This window comes from Bidens hawaiensis, unplaced genomic scaffold (assembly GCF_021521415.1).
Source record: "Bidens hawaiensis isolate Kalapana, Puna unplaced genomic scaffold, B.hawaiensis_p1.1 tig00006607_1, whole genome shotgun sequence".
Classification (NCBI taxonomy): domain Eukaryota; kingdom Viridiplantae; phylum Streptophyta; class Magnoliopsida; order Asterales; family Asteraceae; genus Bidens; species Bidens hawaiensis.
The window spans coordinates 157,284-177,267 of record NW_027491446.1 but is presented as its reverse complement, the minus strand read 5'-3'; the positions used below and the strand labels follow the sequence as shown (position 1 = coordinate 177,267).

The window sequence follows — 19,984 nt, the reverse complement described above, 5'->3', positions numbered from 1 at the left end:
TGATTCGTTCGGGTTTCAATAATCGTTCATCGATTAATCGTAATCCCGATACGACTAGTTGTTCATTCGAGTATAATTCGTACTGTGAATCTTATATACTCGTATAAACACATTATAATTCGTATATTCAGTATTGAATAACACGTAAATAGTATATTCCGGCTAGGGTATACCTGAATTTGCCGTAATCGTTACATTCTCCCCCCGTTATAAAAATTTCGTCCTCGAAATTTTACGCGTCAACTACTTCCTTTTGAGGAAATAGGTGGGGGTATTTCTTCCGAAATTCGTCCTTTCGTTCCCATGTATATTCTGGGCCTCGTTGCGAATTCCATCTAACTTTGACCAACGAGATCTTATTGTGTCTAAGTTGCTTGATTTTCCCATCTACTATTTCTATGGGCTCCTCTACAATGTTGAGCTTATCATTTATTTGAACACCCTCTAAAGATAACACCGACGTCTCATCCGACAGACACCTTTTCAAGTTCGACACGTGGAACACGTTGTGAACTGCACTCAGTTCATCAGGCAGTTCTAATCGGTATGCTACAGGACCGATTTTTGCAATAATGTCGAATGGTCCAATATATCTAGGGGCTAACTTCCCCGCCTTGCCAAATCTAACCACACCCTTCCACGGTGATACTTTCAAATACACTTTATCACCTTCCTCAAATGATAACGGTTTTCTACGGTTATCTGCATAACTCTTCTGCCGATCCCGCGCGGCCTTCAGATTGTTTTTAATTTCAAGAATTTTGCTGGTCGTTTCCTGGACCAGATCTGATCTAATAACCTGTGCGTCGCCCACTTCAGTCCAGCAGAGTGGCGATCGGCATTTCCGTCCATACAATGCTTCGTAAGGCGCTGCCTTTATAATGCTATGGTAACTATTATTATAGGAAAATTCAACGAGTGGGAGATGTTGATCCCAATTTCCCTTGAAATCCAGTACGCATGCACGAAGCAAATCCTCCAGGGTTTGAATGGTCCTCTCAGACTGACCGTCGGTCTGAGGGTGGTAGGCTGTGCTTAAATTAATACGCGTTCCCAGCGCTTCTTGCACAGCTTGCCAAAGCTTGGAGGTGAAATGGCTATCCCGATCAGAGATGATTGAGATGGGTATCCCATGACGGGACACAATTTCATTTATATAAATCTGCGCAAGTCTCTCAGTGTTATAATTATTTCTAATCGGGATAAAATGTGCCGATGTGGTTAATCGATCCACGACTACCCAAATTGCATCATGTCCTCGGGACGTCTTGGGGAGGTGTGTCACAAAATCCATCGTGATCTGCTCCCACTTCCATTCGGGAATTTTGGGTTGTTGTAACATTCCCGAAGGTTTCTGGTGCTCCGCTTTAACCCTCGCACACGTCGTACACTTGCCGACGTATGTGGCTATATCCTTTTTCATACCTGGCCACCAGTAAAACTCCTTCACATCCTTGTACATCTTATCCGAACCCGGATGTATGGAATATTTTGATTTATGCGCTTCGTTCATAATTAATTCACGAAAATCATGGAGGGTCGGGATCCAAATCCGATTTTTGAAGTAGAGAATTTCGTCCTTGCGCTGTTCGAAATTCTTCTCGTTACCGAAAAGTCCCTCTTTTTCCAATTGTTCCTCTTCCAATGCCTCGCGTTGAGCGACTCGAATCAAATCCGAAAGGTTCGACTGGACTATCATCCCCAGCGCTCGCACTCGCAATGGCTTAATCCGATCCTTCCTACTCAAGGCATCGGCTACGACGTTAGCCTTGCCGGGGTGATAACGGATGTCACAGTCATAGTCGCTTAATAATTCGACCCATCTTCGTTGTCTCATATTCAGTTCTTTCTGATCGAATATGTGTTGCAAACTTTTATGATCGGTGAAGATGGTGCACTTTGTACCGTAGAGATAATGTCTCCAGATTTTAAGTGCGAATATAACTGCTCCCAGTTCTAAGTCATGAGTGGTGTAATTTTTCTCGTGTATTTTTAACTGTCGGGAAGCATAGGCTATGACTTTATTATTCTGCATCAACACACATCCCAATCCTCTACGGGATGCGTCACAATACACGACAAAATCATCGTCTCCGTCGGGGAGGCTTAAGATCGGCGCTTGGCACAATCTTTGTTTTAGCGTTTGAAACGCCGCTTCCTGTTCTTCTCCCCAATCATACTCTCGATCCTTTTGAGTCAGGAGGGTTAAAGGTTGGGCGATGCTAGAAAAGTTCTCTATAAATCGACGATAGTATCCAGCTAAGCCTAAGAATTGGCGGATTTCCTTTGGCGATTTAGGCGCTTGCCAATTCTTAACTGCTTCAACCTTACTTGGATCAACGTGTATTCCTTGATGGTTTATAACGTGACCAAGGAATTGCACTTCTTGTAACCAGAAGTTACATTTGGAGAATTTTGCAAACAACTTCTCCTGATTTAGAAGCTCTAAAATTAATCTCAAGTGTTGCTCATGCTCTACTTTACTCTTTGAGTAAATCAAAATATCGTCAATAAACACGATGACGAATTTATCGAGGTAAGGTTTACAGACTCGATTCATGAGATCCATGAATACTGCTGGCGCATTTGTTAGCCCGAAGGGCATAACTAAGAACTCGTAATGCCGTAGCGAGTTCGGAATGCGGTTTTTGGGATATCCTCCTCCTGGATTCTAACCTGATGGTATCCCGATCTAAGATCTATTTTTGAGAAGTAGCTCGCACCTTGTAGTTGGTCGAACAGATCATCGATTCGGGGGAGAGGATACCTATTTTTGATTGTCAACTTGTTCAACTCCCTGTAATCAATGCACATTCTAAGGCTCCCGTCCTTCTTTTTCACGAATAGTACCGGTGCACCCCACGGGGAATAACTAGGACGAATAAATCCTTTATCCAACAATTCTTGCAGCTGGTTGGATAATTCTTGCATCTCAGACGGTGCAAGTCGGTAGGGCGCCTTAGCAACAGGGCCAGCTTGAGGTAATAAGTCGATTCTGAATTCGACTTGTCGGGTTGGCGGTAATCCAGGAAGTTCCTCTGGGAAAACTTGTGGAAATTCGCGTACCACGGGAATATCGTCCACCCGTTTTTCCTCAGAATCAGTGGCCGTCAGGCTCGCTAGATACGCCACACATCCCTGACGTATATATTTTAACACCTTGAGGTGGGATATAAATGGTATCATGGTGCCGGATTTTTCTCCTTGCACTAATACCTCCTCGTCATCCGACACCCGGATCTTGACGATTTTCTTTTCACAGTTTATTTCTACCCTGTTACGTGCTAACCAATCCATTCCCACTATCACGTCAAAACTACCCAATTCTACCGGTAACAAGTCAATCAGAAAGGATCGTTCGTTCAGAATAAAAGGGCAATTCCGAACTATCTGATTAACTATCATGGTTTTACCGTTAGCGACTTCTACGGTGTAAGGTTCTATGGTTTCACCAATAGGAAGGTTTGCTATCGAAAGGAATCTAACGGAGACAAAACTTCTATCGGCACCTGTATCAAATAATACAGAAGCGTAATGATCAGAGACGAGGAATGTACCTGTCACTACGCTGGGGTCCTGACGTGCCTCGTTCGCCCCCATCACGAATGCTCGGCCTCGCGCCGGATTGGACGACGATGCTTGACCCGCGGTTTGCCGCCCATTTCCTCCATGGTTCAGTTTCGAACAGTGTCTTTTAAAGTGATCCGTGCTGCCGCATTCATAGCAAGCGCGGCTGGTGGTCACCATTTGGTTTCCTTGCGGGTTCTGCTGTCGGGCTGGTTGGGTCTTAAATGGCTGCGCACGGATAGGTTGCGGTTGTCGGTTCAGGTTGTTCAGATTTGTCTTACAATTTGGTGCGTAGTGTCCAATCCTGCCACACCGGTGGCACACCACCTCTTTGCACACGCCACCATGGTGGTAACCACATTTCCCACACTTAGGAAACGTTCCCTTCTGCGGTTCTTGCCTTCCGCCCGAACTAGTCATGGCGTAGTTCTGGGCAGTGGGTCTAGCACGTTTACCTTGCTGCTTTTCCTGGGTCCTATGGTCATGTGAACTCCGCTTCCCCCCAGCGGACTCTCCTGCCACCTTTAGTGACCCGCTTCTTACGAAATCATACGTGACGATACCAGCTTGCGTCACCGCACCCTCATACGTCTGGTGTCCCCCAGAATTGACTATACTCCTTACTACTGGATTTAGTCCCCAAATATAACGCTCCACCCTCTTCGGCTCTGGGGTGACCAACCATGGTAACAATCGCGCCAACTCATTAAACCGGTTCGTATAACCCAAGTGGTCCGCCCCCCTGCATCTCCAGATTCCACAATTCATTTTCTAATTTCTGCAATTCGTTTCTCGGGCAGAAATGTTCCAATACAAGAGCCTTGAGCTCTGTCCAGGTCATGCGGTTTGTCGTCGCCTGACCGCGAGTCTGCACTATCGTGTTCCACCATGTCAAGGCATGGTCCGTGAATGTGCAGGCAGCATACTTAACAACACAATCCTCGGGGCAGTTGCTGATATTCACCACGGATTCTATTTTCTCGATCCATTTAACTAATCCATTTGGTCCTTCAGACCCGCTAAACTTTAGAGGTTTGCACAACATAAAGTCCTTGATCGAACATCCCCTGGATGCACGAATCGGTTCAGTACGGTTTGTCTCTACCGTAGGTATAGGGCCATTACTATCAGTAACGACCACCCTAGGCGGTGCGTCATTACTCGGAATTGTGTTTTCATTCTGCGGAGGATTAGTATTTCGTTCCCCGTCATTATTGGTGGTCGTTTGATTGCTTGGAGGGGTTGGATTGGTCGAGTTGTTAATACTGGCGGCGATGCGCGATACTATATCTGGTATCGCCGCCTCCAACTGGCGAGCAATCAGACGGCTCACGTCCACTTCCGACAATTGGGCTGAACGTTTTGGTGCCATTCTACACAACATCAAGAAAATATATATAATCAATACAAATTCCAATCATAAAACACAACAAACATTCCATTCATTAATAAACGTTAGTACATATTACACAAACATCCGTTCACATTACTTTCATGTCACTATTACATTAGATAAGTTTTCCTACATAGGGCCTATGTCGGCATCATCTCGACATAACCCGCAACGGGTCAGTGCTTGAATGATATCCAAAAGTATCTATACTGATATGCCCCAAAAGAGACCCACCCTAAGGGCCAGTGGTTGTATTATAACTAAACAAGATTCACTCCATGTTAGCATCACCACTAACTGCTTACACAGAGTATCAAAAAAAAAATGGTCCCTGTCTATCCCCAACCCAAAATAACTAAACACGGTGGTAAACCAACCCCACCAACATCGCCACCAACACCACCAACACGGCCATCATAACCCGAACCCGCATCTCCATCCGGCCAAGCATCGATTGGGAGTATGAGCACTCCCTCTTCAGCTGGGCAATCGCATACTGATGGTCCAGTATGCAATCACCCAAGTACATCCTCCTCTGGACTCCCACCGTCAGGGCGGCGGAGTGCTCGTTCACCTGTTCGGTGAGCGTTCGGAGCCAGGCCGCCGCGTCCCGTTCCTGTCTCGGGAGACCCAACACAGGTAGAGTCGCAGGCTCGGGCCGAGAGCTGGAGGACTCGCCCCTGCGTGTAGCAGGTCTGGGTGGGGGCGAGATAGGTCGGACAGGTGGGATACTGATCCGCGCCGTGAGGCGGGGTCCGAATCCAGGGGGTGCAGGAGCGACCTGTGGTGCGGGTGGGGTCGGGGATCTGGCAATCCTAGCTGGGGAGGACTGGCCGGAACTCCTAAAGCTAGCCTCGGAAGGCTCGGTGCTAGATGCTACAAGTGGGCTCCCGGAGTCCCCGGAGCTGACATCCTCCGGGTCCTCCTCAATCGACACACCGGGGGTTCTTGACATTTTACCTGCACACAAGTTAACAAACATATAGTTCTTTCCATAGTGTAAATCATAATCAAATTAATATGCACTTACTTATACAACTTGACCACATAACAATATTATCACATATTTGCACGTATGTTGCCAATTTTACCTATTAAAATCCCTCGTGACTTTCCCTGAATTCCCTCGTGCTGACAAGTCTGTTATTATGTTCCGGACCATAATAACCCACTTGTCCATCCAAGTTCATCCCGATCTCGTCACAATATATATTTAGTTGATATTCAGATCCTATAATACTTGAGCTACTGGTTATATTTTAGGTATCTTTTAAAGACATCCTAATTCTTTATAACCAATGGCTCTGATACCAAGTTCTGTAACACCCCGTAACCGCAGCGGAAACGTAAACGGGATGCAACAGACACATCTGATATCAACAGCATTGCTTATAAAGAAAATACCACTACATTAATTTATATCATATTACATTGTTGCGAGTTTCGTTACTGTCTAGGTGTTACACACATGTTTTACCGATAAGACATTAATATATTCATTACAAAATATAGATCAGCAAGCTTCCAACAAGTAGCACAGATCATTAAGCACATATCAATCACTCCAACTTGGGCATACCTAGAAAACATGTAAAGAAAACGGGTCAACTACGAATAGTTGGTGAGTTTCACTAATTTAAATAAACACTGACAGATCATTTTAATAATCATTTATTAGCAATGTAATTATGCTGGGAACTATGTTTCCCCAGAACATTTTCATTAATCTTCTGGGAACTATGTTACCCCAGAACAATAATAACCTCTGGGAACTATGTTTCCCCAGAACAATAATAACCTCTGGGAACTATGTTACCCCAGAACAATAATAACCTCTGGGAACTATGTTTCCCCAGAACAATAATAACCTCTGGGAACTATGTTACCCCAGAACAATAATAACCTCCGGGAACTATGTTACCCAGAACAATAATAACCTCTGGGAACTATGTTTCCCCAGAACAATAATAACCTCTGGGAACTATGTTACCCCAGAACAATTCCACACGATAAACAATTTATATATTCTGTGCATCAAACCATATATATATAAATATACAAGTGTTTCCATACGATGGGTATGTACTTAAATACTTTAATAAAGACATGCTTTCCGTCCCGGGAAAATATTTAAAACGGTTCATTAAAAGGGGCTCGTGAAAACTCACCTTTCTCTGAGTCGGGACGTGATACAATGAACTGCTATAAGCCTGGATCTGTAATATGATATCTAGTCGTTAATATATAATTAACATAAATTAAATCCGTGTCAATCGGTACATCTGGGGACATTGTTCACCCAGTACTGTACTCGATCCGGGGACAATGTTAACCCCGTGACACTTCTAAGGACTCAGATTGTGACATTACTTAGAGTCTGACGGTCAAAATTATCATTTTTATGTTTTCCTTGATTTGCGTGTAGCACGGTTATCCGTTTTTAGTTTCAAAAATGAGTTTGTTTACACCCGACCCAAAAATGGTGTTTGACTGTTATTTTAGTTAAAGTGATGAAATTAGAGCTCGGTTTGGACACCCCGTTTGGCCGCGGGGCCCGTTTCCGTCATTTAGGTGCCGGAAACAGTAAAATCGGGTAAAATCACCCAAATCATCCGAATTATTTTCGGATGATTTACTTTTACTTAATTTACTTAGTTTTATGAAAACGGTCCGTTTTTAGGTTTTTTATTTATATACCAGTCAGCTCGCTTATGCGAACTTTGCCGGTTTACACGTTTTAAGCTTTAGCAATTTGTTTTTATGTTCTTTTTAGTACAAATAATTACCCGTTTAGTCTCGGGTCTTGAAATTTTACACAACACTTATTTTGACAGTAAGAAATTTTACAAAAATTTTCCAGATTTAATTTTTATATTTACATTTATTTATCTATTTTTAATCATCATTAAAACACTAAATATGTCAAAAATACCAAAAGACTTTAGAAAAATCCCAAATTTTTCCGGGATGATCCCTGCCATCCTCATAACTCCCTGGAATTTTTCCAGAACCCAAAACTCATTTTTCAAGCCATTTTCACAAAAACCGAGCTAGAAAGCCCTAGAACTCGTTTTACCGAAAAGCCCACTTAGACTTCTCCAACTGAGCTCAAATTTTGTGTGTGACTTTTATACGATATAAAGAGCTTATCTTAAATTTTCCAGAATTTTTCATCATGTTTAGCTATTTTTCACCATTTTTACCCAAAACCGAGCATTAAATTCACCAAATATTCATCCTTTATCCAAAAATTACCAAAAATTCACAGATCTCATATTTTCATGTGTAGATCATCTCTGTGAAATTTCATGACCCGACTCTAAGCACACTACAATCTGTCCAAAATCATAGAACCACACGAAAACCGAACTACCTTGTGTTTCTAGCCTTAGATCGCAAAGATCTTGATTTCTAGCCTTTACTAGCAACTAGATACAACACCTACAAGCACAATAACACCATACCAAGCAAGTTACACCAACAATCAAACCATTTCTTTCATAGTGTCGGTTTTGATATAAAAACAAAGGTTTTAACCGTAAAAATCCGTTCTCGACTCTTTTTACTCATTTCTTGGACCAAGATCCCTTGTATAACTTGTATACATCTCTTGATCATGCAAGAGTCGGTTTCATCTCGGGTTTTCACCCGTCTTTCACATGGAAACTCATTTTACAAGATTTCAACCGTAAAATTTCGTTCTAAACTCTTTTAACTCATTACTTGGATCAAGATCCTTTGTATAACTTGTATACATCACTTGATCATGCGAGAATCGGTTTCAACTCGGGTTTTCACCCATTTTTACATTTGAAACCTCCTTTTCTCAAGATCATGAAGTTGGAAACAAGATTCAAGCATTAAAACATGCGTTATACCTTGTAAATCTTGGTTGGAAATCAAGAACTTGGATGAATGTTGAAGGTTCGAGAGAGTTTTGAGAGTTTGGAGTGTTAGAAAAAAGAAATGAAGTGTGTATGTGTGTGCACAAGGACCGATCGGTCCAAGGTCATGTGTGGGGTGGGGCCCACACATCCATTCTAGGCCACACATTCGGATTTTCGTAATCCGGATAATGTTTTGGATAATCTGGCTCAGTTCGTTTCTCGTTTAAACTCGTAATTCGGCTTAAAACGAGCCTAAAATGGTCGTTTTTCGGGTTAAAATAAAAATTACATAAAACCGACTTAAAAACTTTAAAAACTTAAACCATGACATTTATTGACTTAAAACATCATTTTATTAATGATTACGCATCTTTTTCGGCTTGATTGATTATCTCTTGCTTGGTTTGGCGTTAAAGGTTTCGTTTAGCGTACTGACGTACCATTAAACTTACCATTCTTTTTCTGTGCTATAATTCACTTATCCCGAAGCTTTAATACTTCGTAAACATCACTAAACATTATATATTTTGTCTATAATGTAATTCTTGATTCGTTCGGGTTTCAATAATCGTTCATCGATTAATCGTAATCCCGATACGACTAGTTGTTCATTCGAGTATAATTCGTACTGTGAATCTTATATACTCGTATAAACACATTATAATTCGTATATTCAGTATTGAATAACACGTAAATAGTATATTCCGGCTAGGGTATACCTGAATTTGCCGGAATCGTTACAAAAACCGAACCATCAGTTTCTAATTCGGTTTGGTTATGTCGGTTATTTCGATTTTAGTTTGGTTTTTTTGGTTTCGTGTACACCCCTAACATGTAAACTAACGGTACCAAGTTGTGTAGCAGTTATTTTTTTCATATGGGTGATGGTTTAAATCATGTGATGAACAATTGTGTATTTGTGTAGATTTAAAAATATGATTAGAGTTTGGTAATAACTCAATTCTTTTTTTAATAAATAATTATATGGCTTGGGTTATACATACGCCATGTTGGTTATTCATACACTAGGGTAGCCTATACAAGTCGTATAGACTCTATACGGCTCGTATAGTTGCATGGTCAAGTCATTTTCAAGCAGAAGTGTCAGGTTTTATTCTTTTGTATTGTATAGCCCCTATACGGCTCGTATAGGGCTATATGACTAGTATAGGGTCTATTTGACTCGTATAGTTTTTTTTTTTCAATTTTAAAACTACAAAATATTAAAAACAACACCCGATTTGGTTACAAAATAAAATACATAACAACCTACGTACAACATGAGCGTTTCGGGGTAACGACTTTTTAGATGTGGTAATGCAATCCATTTTGGTTGACACATATATGAGTTATCTAAGCTTTTGAAATATAATTGCAATAAAAATGTTTCATTTGTTGGTGTAGATGTTTTGGCTCGTGTTAACTCAACTTTTGAAATATAGCCTTCATAAGCATTTTGAAAATCTGATACCTGGTCTATATGGGTCGTATACCACATATACGAGTCGTATAGACCAGAAAAGTAATTAAAAATCTCTGGTCAAAGTACATGCTGACATGTTGTATATACGATTCGTATAGACCCTATACGGCTCGTATAGGTTAGACGAGTTACGTAGGCTATACGAGCTGGAAAATCTATACGGCTCGTATAGGGTCTATACGGCTCGTATAGACTGCAAAAAGCTGCCACACTGACACGTTCGTACGCGAGTCAATAGGTTAGTGTTATACGACTCGTATAGGCACTATACGAGCCATGTAGCGTTATTCCCACACCAGGGGGCTGGTGTATGCATAGCATGACCCTAATTATATTCATGAAAATAATAAATAGTTCGTTGAATTATGCAATCATTATCTATATAGAGTAAAAGATACTTTTGGTGTCACAACATGGGTTCTAGAAGTTATATATATATTCCAGATTTTTGTAAAGCTATTACAATAAGTGGTTCTGGTTGGTCGGCTTTGGTTATATTGTTAAAGGGTCTCTCCATTGCTTTGTCCCAGGTTTGATTCCCCCCAAAAGCATTCAAAATTTTTCTTCAGTTTTTTTTGCTTGTGTCATTAATTCACTATCAAACGGTTTTGTCAAGCAGTTTTGAAACATATTTCCGACCAACCGAATTAACGGGCCGAACGACAATTTTATTATTTTGTTTTACTTTCGGTATCGTAACTAATGTGACGAAACCGACCGAATTTGCGTAGACTCATCGCCTTAAGACTCGAGTTTGACCAACGTCTGGGTTTACCGACCTATGGCACCGCATTGGTTTATCTCAATTTATAAATTTTTTAATTTTTTTGTTTTTTTCTGGTATTGTAACGAACATAACCGAACAAATTTCTTTGTTTTAGTTATGTTACGGTAATGAACATTATGGAAATTGACCAAATTCACGTTTACTGGCCCGCCTCAACACCCGGGACCAACATTGCTCGGGATTTACCAACACCCGATTTTACCGACTGACACCGCCTTATTGGCCCGCCTCAATATTTATATTGTTTGTGTTTTTGTGTTTGTTTTTGTCCCGGCATCGTAACGAATGTAACCAAAAGCGTAATGAACATGACGGAAACCGACCAAATTTACATAGTCTCATCGCCTCAATGCGCGGGACCGACAATGTATAGGTTTACCAAAGCGGGGAAAATGTTTTCGCCTCAATTGACTGAATTCCCACCGAGTTATCGAGTTACCGCCTCAACGTCCAGAAGCCGCGCAACGCACGGGTAAATTGCTAGTTATAAGTATAGTTGAATATTTTACATTTGAAGTTGATTTATAAGATTGTTTAAAATCTAGGTTTGGGTCATGGGTCAACAAGTAAAGTTTTAGACAATATAAGAGCACAAACATCTATACTTAGGAATATACCAATGTGGTGGATCCGGGATTCTTCTGTCAATGGGACAAAAAATGAGTTAGTTAAAAGTTAAAACTGGTCGGTGAAATTTAGTTGATTAGGCCATCCTTTATGGTGAGGGTCTTTGAAGCCCCTCCCCAACGTCACGTCAGCGCCACGTGGGCATTGTGGGCTTCAAAGCCCCACCACAAAGATGCCCCTCTATGGTGCGGGGGCTTCGAAGCCCCTTAATTTATTTATTTTATTTAATAAACCAACAAATTTTAAATACAATAATATCAAATACAAACTAAATTAAAAGTAAAAACATATACACAAAAAAATCAACTAATTTTAGTCGTCGTCGCCGCCGCCGCTGTTTTCTTGTTTGTTTCTCCAAATATGTTCAACCAAATCCGCTCGAAGATTGAAATTCGTTTCCTTTTTTTGTGTTCTTAATAAAATAGCAAATCTCTCATCTTCGTTTAGTGTTGTCATCGGATCCGGCGCATCGTCGTACTCGCCTTGACATATTGCTCTACCCGAATCCTCCAGTATCATATTATGCAAGATAATAAAAGTGTACATTACATTTCTTAACTTATCCATGTGCTGAATACGAGCCGAATGTATAACTATAGACCAACGTCTCTTTAATACCCCGAATGCCCTTTCGATGTCCTTTCTGGCCGACTCGTGTTTTTTCTTGTAATATTTTCGTTTATCATCAGTCGGGCACGTAAAGCTATGAACCAACGTGGCCCAATCCGGATAAATGCCGTCGACTAAATAATATCCGTATTCGTAGTTGACACCATTCGTGGAAAATGAGGTGTCGGGTCCTGTTCACGAGACGGTCAAAAAGAGGAGACGCATTTATCACAACTATATCATTGTTTGCGTCGGGCATCCCAAAGAACGCATGCCATATCCAAAGATCAAATGATGCAACAGCCTCAAGGATAATTGTTGGTCCATCATGATCACCCCGATGATATTGACCTTGCCAAGCAACTGGGCAGGCTTCCCAAGCCCAATGTGTGCAATCAAGACTACCATGCATCCTAGGAAAACCGTGCCTCTGCTCATGCACCTACGTATATTTTTTGTATGTCGGTTTGAGTCGGCTTCCTCAAATATTTTTTATGATATAGTTGAGGAATACCCAATATTAATTTTTTAAGGTCAGTTTATTAATTTTGCATTTAAAATGAGAGGATTTATAAATACATATTAAAAATGATAATACTTACATTCGCAGAACGTGTGAAGGGCTTCATGAGCCACGTCTCCGACATTTGTAAATACTCTTCCATGGCGTTGCTCGCGGTCTCATACGCGAGTTGACGAATCGCCGCCGTGCATTTTTGCAATGGAGAATAACCCGACTTACCTCTCGCGTCACCACGTTGTTGGAAAAAAGCATAATCGCGTTCTAAATCACCAACAATTCGTAACAAAAGTTGGCGACTCATCCGAAAACGCCGCCGGAATTGTTCCGAATCAAAAGTCGCGTCCGGCGAAAAAAAATCTTGCATTAACCGTTCATGAGCACCGACACGATCCCGTTGTCGATGAGGACGTCTTGTTTGCGGTTGTGAGCTTTCGCTATGCTCGACTAAGACTCGGGCAGCATCTAGAATAGCACTACATATTACCTCATCCCCTGAATCCGAGTCTGAAATAACGTCGGGATCGTGGTAGAAGTCGGGTGTCGAAGATGAATCGGAAGACATTTTTTTGAGAGAATTTGTAAAAAATTTGTAAAGATTGAAAATGGTTTAGTTTGGGTGATATATATATATATATATATATATATATATATATATGTATACGGTCAAAAGAGCCGTTTGAAGGGGAGGGGGGCCCTATTTTCACCCACCGCGCCGGCCGTTGGAACGCCCGAAGCAGCCGCGCCCGGGGTTGGACCGCGCCCCACGGCGCCCAAAAGTTTCAGTACCCCTTCGCGCCCCATAGGGGGGGGGGGCTTAAAAAGGACACACCGATTAACAAATTAAAGGTTCAGATTGATTTCTCATGATATTGTGATTAAAGTGGGACACAACAGGTGGCAAATTCACATGGCAGGCCTCGGCAACCACTTAATATTCGTTTGGAGCACCCAAAATCTCTGGTTCACGCCTATGGATTTCTAAAGAACAAACAAAGTTATATATGAAGACAAAGATCATCAAACGATGATTTAGCTAGGTGCACTACTCAAAAGAAAAAAAAAAAAAAACAAGAAGACCAAGATCATCAAACATCACCTGCCAAAAGTTCATATCATCCTCTTGTTCTTCCGGGGACTTTTAAATTAGCGGGCTTTAACCCCACTCAAAAACTCTGGAGAAAGTAACCCGTTATCCGTCTATGTATAAACCTAACGGTAACGAGTTACGGGTACCTAATAAATATGGAATACTATTATAATCGGTTATGAGATTGATATTACTAAAATTGCCTCCTATATGACTCATTGTAATCCCAAACTCCATAAGTGAACTTATCAAGTGCACAATGGTTTAGAATTAGGACTTGATACACATATGAAGTGCAATCAAGTTAAACAATGATTTAGGTACACTACACTTGAAAAACCTAAGGGTTTTATTATTATTATTATTATTATTATTATTGTTATTGTTATTGTTATTGTTATTGTTATTACAAAGTGTATCACATAATGCTATAATAATCAATTTCATCTGAATTTTGCTTTAATCTGAAACTAAAATTTCGTTTGAGGCCTCAAAATTGGTCTGTTCACCCGAGTCGCTTGTGATCGAACCAAAATTCATTCTTAAAAGCTAACACGTCATGCCATGAGCATAACTCGTATTGGTCAAACAACGTAATATTTTATGCCTTTTACTTGGTATATGCATATATTTACTCCTAGTACATATTACATGGGTTAATTAGAAACAAGACAACAATGAAAAAAATACCAGTGTTGGATAAATTTTTTTTTAACCACCTTGTATAGTAGTCTCTGTGCTTTGCGAAGACCACTCGATGGTACTAGCAATAGGTTTATTTTCTTCATTTACCCACATCAATACCTCTTTCCCATACTTAAGAGCCGCATCAACACTGCCCGCTTCCAACCCTGTCACCGGTGAAACATAAAGTTTCCTCCCTGTCAGCTCACTAAACAGTTTCTTAAACTTAGCAGCAATGTACTGAAAACCATATTGTGCTACAGATGCATTGCTGTTACTGTTTGAGCTTCGATCATCATACGTGTGGTTGGTTATGAACGGATTGAAATCATGAAACCATTCACATTGCGTAAGAGGGCTTGTTTTGATCTTCTTTTCAAGAAGATCAAACTTGTTGAGGATTAAAAGGAATGCTTTGTTTTTGAACCTTGGATGCGTGACTATGTTTTCAAAGATGTTCTTGCTTTCCAACATCTTGTTCTTGAGGTTTAAGCTGTTGTCGGTGAAAAACTCATTGTAAGAAGTTAAGTCGACGCAGTAGAGGACGAGGTCAACGTCTTCAAACATGCCTAGCCATTTACAATTGTATCCTAGGTTGCTTGAATTCACTCGAATCAGTTCGTACCTGCAAATATATGGTTCACATTTAAGATTATATGAAAATGGTATAATTGTAAAAGATTAAATTATTTGCATCTCTAATTAGCTAATATTCCTATTTTCTTTCATTTCTCTTCCCTTTAACAAGTTTCCACATAAGAAAAATATAGTCAATTTACATGTGAGTAGACGTTTATAATATACGAATACACATGAAGTTATCTCCACATATGCATATGTAAATTCAAGTACATCATGTAACCATAATGTTTTTATAGTTGTATTAGAATCTTAGAGCATTCACAATAAGGTGTGTTTGAGGGTTGTTTTTGGGTGTTTTTACTTATTGTGGACATGACTTTTGGGACTCATTTTTAGAAGTTGTTTTTGGGTAAGAACTAGAAAAAATGATATGGAGGTGGGCCTTTTTGCAGGTAGTGGGGCCGGGTGGGGGGTTTGGGTGTAAAAGGTGGTGATGATGTGACCATGTTTTTTGGTATTTTTATACGTGGCAGCTGACTAGGTGTGTTTTTTGATGTTTTTGTACCTCTTTATTGTGGATGATCTTAGATATATACACATATACATAAATGATCGTTTCACATTGGTTCTCATACTACATATGGTTCCTTATTGCACCCTCCTATGTGTATGTGTTGTGTGTGTGTGTGTGACTGTGTGTGCCTGAAAGACCACTCATTTCCTTTGTGATATAACACTAACCTTTGCAATGGAGTGTCACTCTGCTCAGTGGCGTCCATGTAGCTAATTTGTGGTGTTGTAGAGGAAACAGAGAACTCCATTGAAGTAAGCCCATTTGAAGATGCAATACCATCAGCATACAGAATGTCCTCATTAGATGGCTCATAAGTCTCACTCGATATTTCAACAGCCTACACAACATCCACATAACCAATTTCAATACTTTGTAATATATAGTAGTAGCGGTTAACTTCCAACTTTAACTGCAATAACATGATATGGCAGCACATACCCGAGGTAAGAAATAATCAGCAACTATCGGAAGTGCAGGAAGTTCATCTCGTTTAGCATAAGTTTCTTGAAAAGCTTTATCCTTCCACAATTCCTCGACTAGTGGTGAATACTCACGAGTTGCGGCTGGAAAATAGGCTTCCAGTTTGCCTGACTCCACAAGTTCAATAAGCCATTCAGAGAACTTATTTAATTTTTCTGTTAAAGAATAGATATTTGTCTCGAGGCTTTCAACCGAACTCCCTGCAGTTGAATAGAAAAGTTTCATATTACAATAACTTATAGTGGATATCAAATTCTTGAAATTGTATAAAAACTAGAAGTACCGGGTTGATCAACTGGTTTTCTTCTAATCTGAATTGAATTATATTCTTCTTCGAATCGTTTAAGACCCTCGAGCAGAATACTGATATAAAAATATAAATTTCTTTGGATCAATGATTTGACTTTTTGGCGTTCGTCTTCTGTAAAAGGAACTTTGTAAAGAATCTTGGCCTGAAACAAAACAGATCATCAGGAATATGGTACCATTATTGTTTTGCATAATAACCGAGTTGTTTCTACAATGATCTACCTGTTTATAAATGGTACTTATACCAGATTGATCTTGACCAACTAGAAGTATTTTAGTTAACGGCTTAATATCAGTCTTTTTCTGCTCCAGTTGACTGCCATTGTTAGCAATTTCTTCCTCAGACGTGATAAAAGATTTTGGCGGCATTGGCAAGCGCAAGATAATACAAGCCGCCTTTATTCCAGGCTGAAACCAAAGGTGTCAAGACAAGCTAAGTTATGTTGTCCTAGTCAGCGTTCGGGAATTAAGTCAAAAATATGAATCAACCACATACCGTCTCCCATATTTTGCCTTTCTTTTGTTTCTGTCCCTCTTCTTGATACGATCCGTTGTGGCTTACCCAATAATGAGGGCTACCTTTGTGATTGATTCGCGCAAGCTGCGTAATTTGCATAAAAGTCAAACATTGGCCAATGAATCTTATAATCAATAGTCACATATATAAATAAAAAAAGACACCGAACCTTCAACATTAAGAGCTCTCGTTTAGTGATGACTCGATTGTTGAACTTCACATTTGTTTTTCCATTGCTAGCATTTTCCGGTATCGACCCACCAATAGGCAGCCTGGGAGTAATAATCTGGCTAGGCTTTCGCCCGTCCTGCTCAAAATTTCACATTGTTATCACTACTTATCAATCTTGATTATGCAAAAAAACAATCAAATCTATGTATGATTATTATTATTATTACCTTTCCCCAAAAACCAGACAATTTATCATACCAATAGCTTCCTGGAACAAGTCCTTTTGGCGGGTGCGAACAATTTTGCAACAGTAACACGTCTTCTAATGAAAGAGCTTTGCCATTAACAAAAACGAGCCGATGTGGCACTTGGTTTACTTGACATATTTTTTCATCAAGCATTACTTGTTTAACTTGAAAATCTGTGAGCACTTGCTTAAGAACTTTCGAACATTTCCCTAACTGCGCACGCTTCGACTCGTCGATCTGATAACCGATACAAGTAACGCACTTTCTACCTTCCGGCATTGCCCCCATCACTCTCAACACACAATTAGTGCAGTATTTCGCGTCACATACAATGCAAGACTCCTTCATGGTGAACCGGTTTCCCTTAAGGCAACGGTGACACACCCCTTTTGGGATATTAGGATTAGCACGCGGTCTTTCTTGACTCATCATTTCCGACTCGCCATAACTGCTTTCGTCTTGATCCATCTCACTAGACTCGGGTTCAACAAACGTCACCATTTGAGTTCTCTTATCATAATCCGAAATCTCTTGGTGTGTCATTTGACAATCTTCGCTAACACTAAGCTCTTCGATTTCATGACAATCATTATCCAAACCATCCGAACTCATCGAAAACTCATGTGAATTATTATTCTCTTGACTATCCGAAAACTCTATTGAACCATTCGAGCGGAAACTATCTTCCTTAACATTGGACGAAACTAAGAGCGATCGCCTCTTAATGACCGGATACACAACCGGTAATGACAGATTACCGGAATTAGCAGGTGTGGACACAACAGAAGCTGTTGGAATGCAGGCAACATCAAGTGGAAGTGCCTTGGGGATATCGTAAGTAACCGGAGTACTCGGTGGCGAAGGAGCACTCGACATTGTAGTCATCCTTTTTCGAAGGACGGATGGGTAATATAGTTTTGAAAATCATGCTCTCTCTCAGTTGAAGTCTAATTTCGAAATGAATGAAGTAACTAACAAATGAAATTGAGTAACTCTGAATTGATCATAATGAGGTTATATAATTTAGATAATATTACGGAAGAAAAAGAAATGATGTGTAATTAGATTGTAGACTTTTAGACTTGACCAATTCAACTGCAACAACAGTTTAATCTAATTGTCAAAGTGTATGAGAGGAAGTAAAGAACCAGTTAATATTGTAATCAAGTGGGCAGTTATGTTTGCTAGATTATAAATTATACTCCAATAATAATGTAGAATGACGTGGCAGATGTTAGACCGATTCAAAGGGAATTGAATAAACGCGTGGAACAGAGGATAACTCCAAATAGTAAGCTATTCAATTTCAACCAGTGTTACTTACGTCCTAAAATTTAACTATGACTATTCAGGTCCCTAGACATTCCGGTCCAGGACATGTGATCATATATTCCACACTCATCAATAAATCGACTCACCTTCTGTAACCCTTTTGTCTTTGGGAGTGAAAATACAGTCTTATTTCTTAGGAGTAATTTTGGAGTAGCCCAAAGATTGATAGGTGCGTGCACTTGCAGTGACAGAACCAGAATATTTTAATTTGAGGGTCGTAATAAACTTTTTCTACACTAGTTAGTGTTAATATTTCAACTTATTTTCAAATTATTTTTGTTATTACTACTGTTGTTATTAAACCGATCTAACTACCTCTAGCTTGTTTTTGGTTTGAGTTTTTTTTATCTAGTTGTTTACCTAAAAAGGATATCATATATTATCTAGTATATTTAAAACAATAAAAACGGTTAAGTTATGATAAAAAAAATATATAAAATGGAAATCCTAAAACAAACTAATGTAAACTCACAAATTGAAGAAGAGCTCAACTTCCTATCCTGTTTTAATAAACAATTAAAGAAGAAAAATGAAATATGTCAAAAGGAAAAAAAATAAAGGCAAAACAAATAAAATAAAAATGGAGCTGTCAAAAATAAAAAATGGATAGAGATAGGTTAACAGTCACACGGTGACATATATTAAATATTAGTTTATATTTATTTATTAAACAAAAGCCAATCCTCTCTCTTCTTCATTTTTATCTCCCGCTCGCAAAGCCACACCGCCGGTCACTAGAGTTTTCCGTAAATGCCATTTTTACTCCTTTTTCCTCACACTATCTGCAAATCGTGATGCATTTCGAATGGTCAAACTATAAAAGTGTTTCTACGCTGAATATATAGGTTAACCAAATATTGGCCACCGGGGGGTCAACGGACCCCCTTGACCCTCCCGTGTTCCGTCCCTGTGTAGTTGTTTAAAGAAAACAATCTATTCAGGTCCGTGAAGCATATCAGGTTTATGTTGGCTCAACTGTTGTTTGGCCCGAAAATTGGTTCAACCCAAAAATTAAAAGAGGTTATTAATGGGTTGTTTAATGACCAAGTTAGGCTTATTAGGTTTTCTTGTTAATTAAATTAGAGTTAACATTATAAATAGGGGCAATCAAGCAAGAGATTGGC

At 39.8% G+C, this 19,984-nt stretch overlaps 1 pseudogene across 1 annotated transcript; it reads right to left on the bottom strand.

Moving 5' to 3' along the window:
- Positions 1 to 14,523: 14,523 nt before the first annotated feature.
- LOC143633043 (extra-large guanine nucleotide-binding protein 1-like) lies at positions 14,524 to 18,456 on the bottom strand (annotated as a pseudogene). The gene is made up of 8 exons (XR_013153616.1): positions 17,508 to 18,456; positions 17,279 to 17,416; positions 17,089 to 17,193; positions 16,815 to 17,000; positions 16,567 to 16,735; positions 16,242 to 16,483; positions 15,971 to 16,140; positions 14,524 to 15,272 (listed from the first exon to the last, which is right to left on the bottom strand). The product of XR_013153616.1 is annotated as an extra-large guanine nucleotide-binding protein 1-like (transcript).
- Positions 18,457 to 19,984: the final 1,528 nt, after the last annotated feature.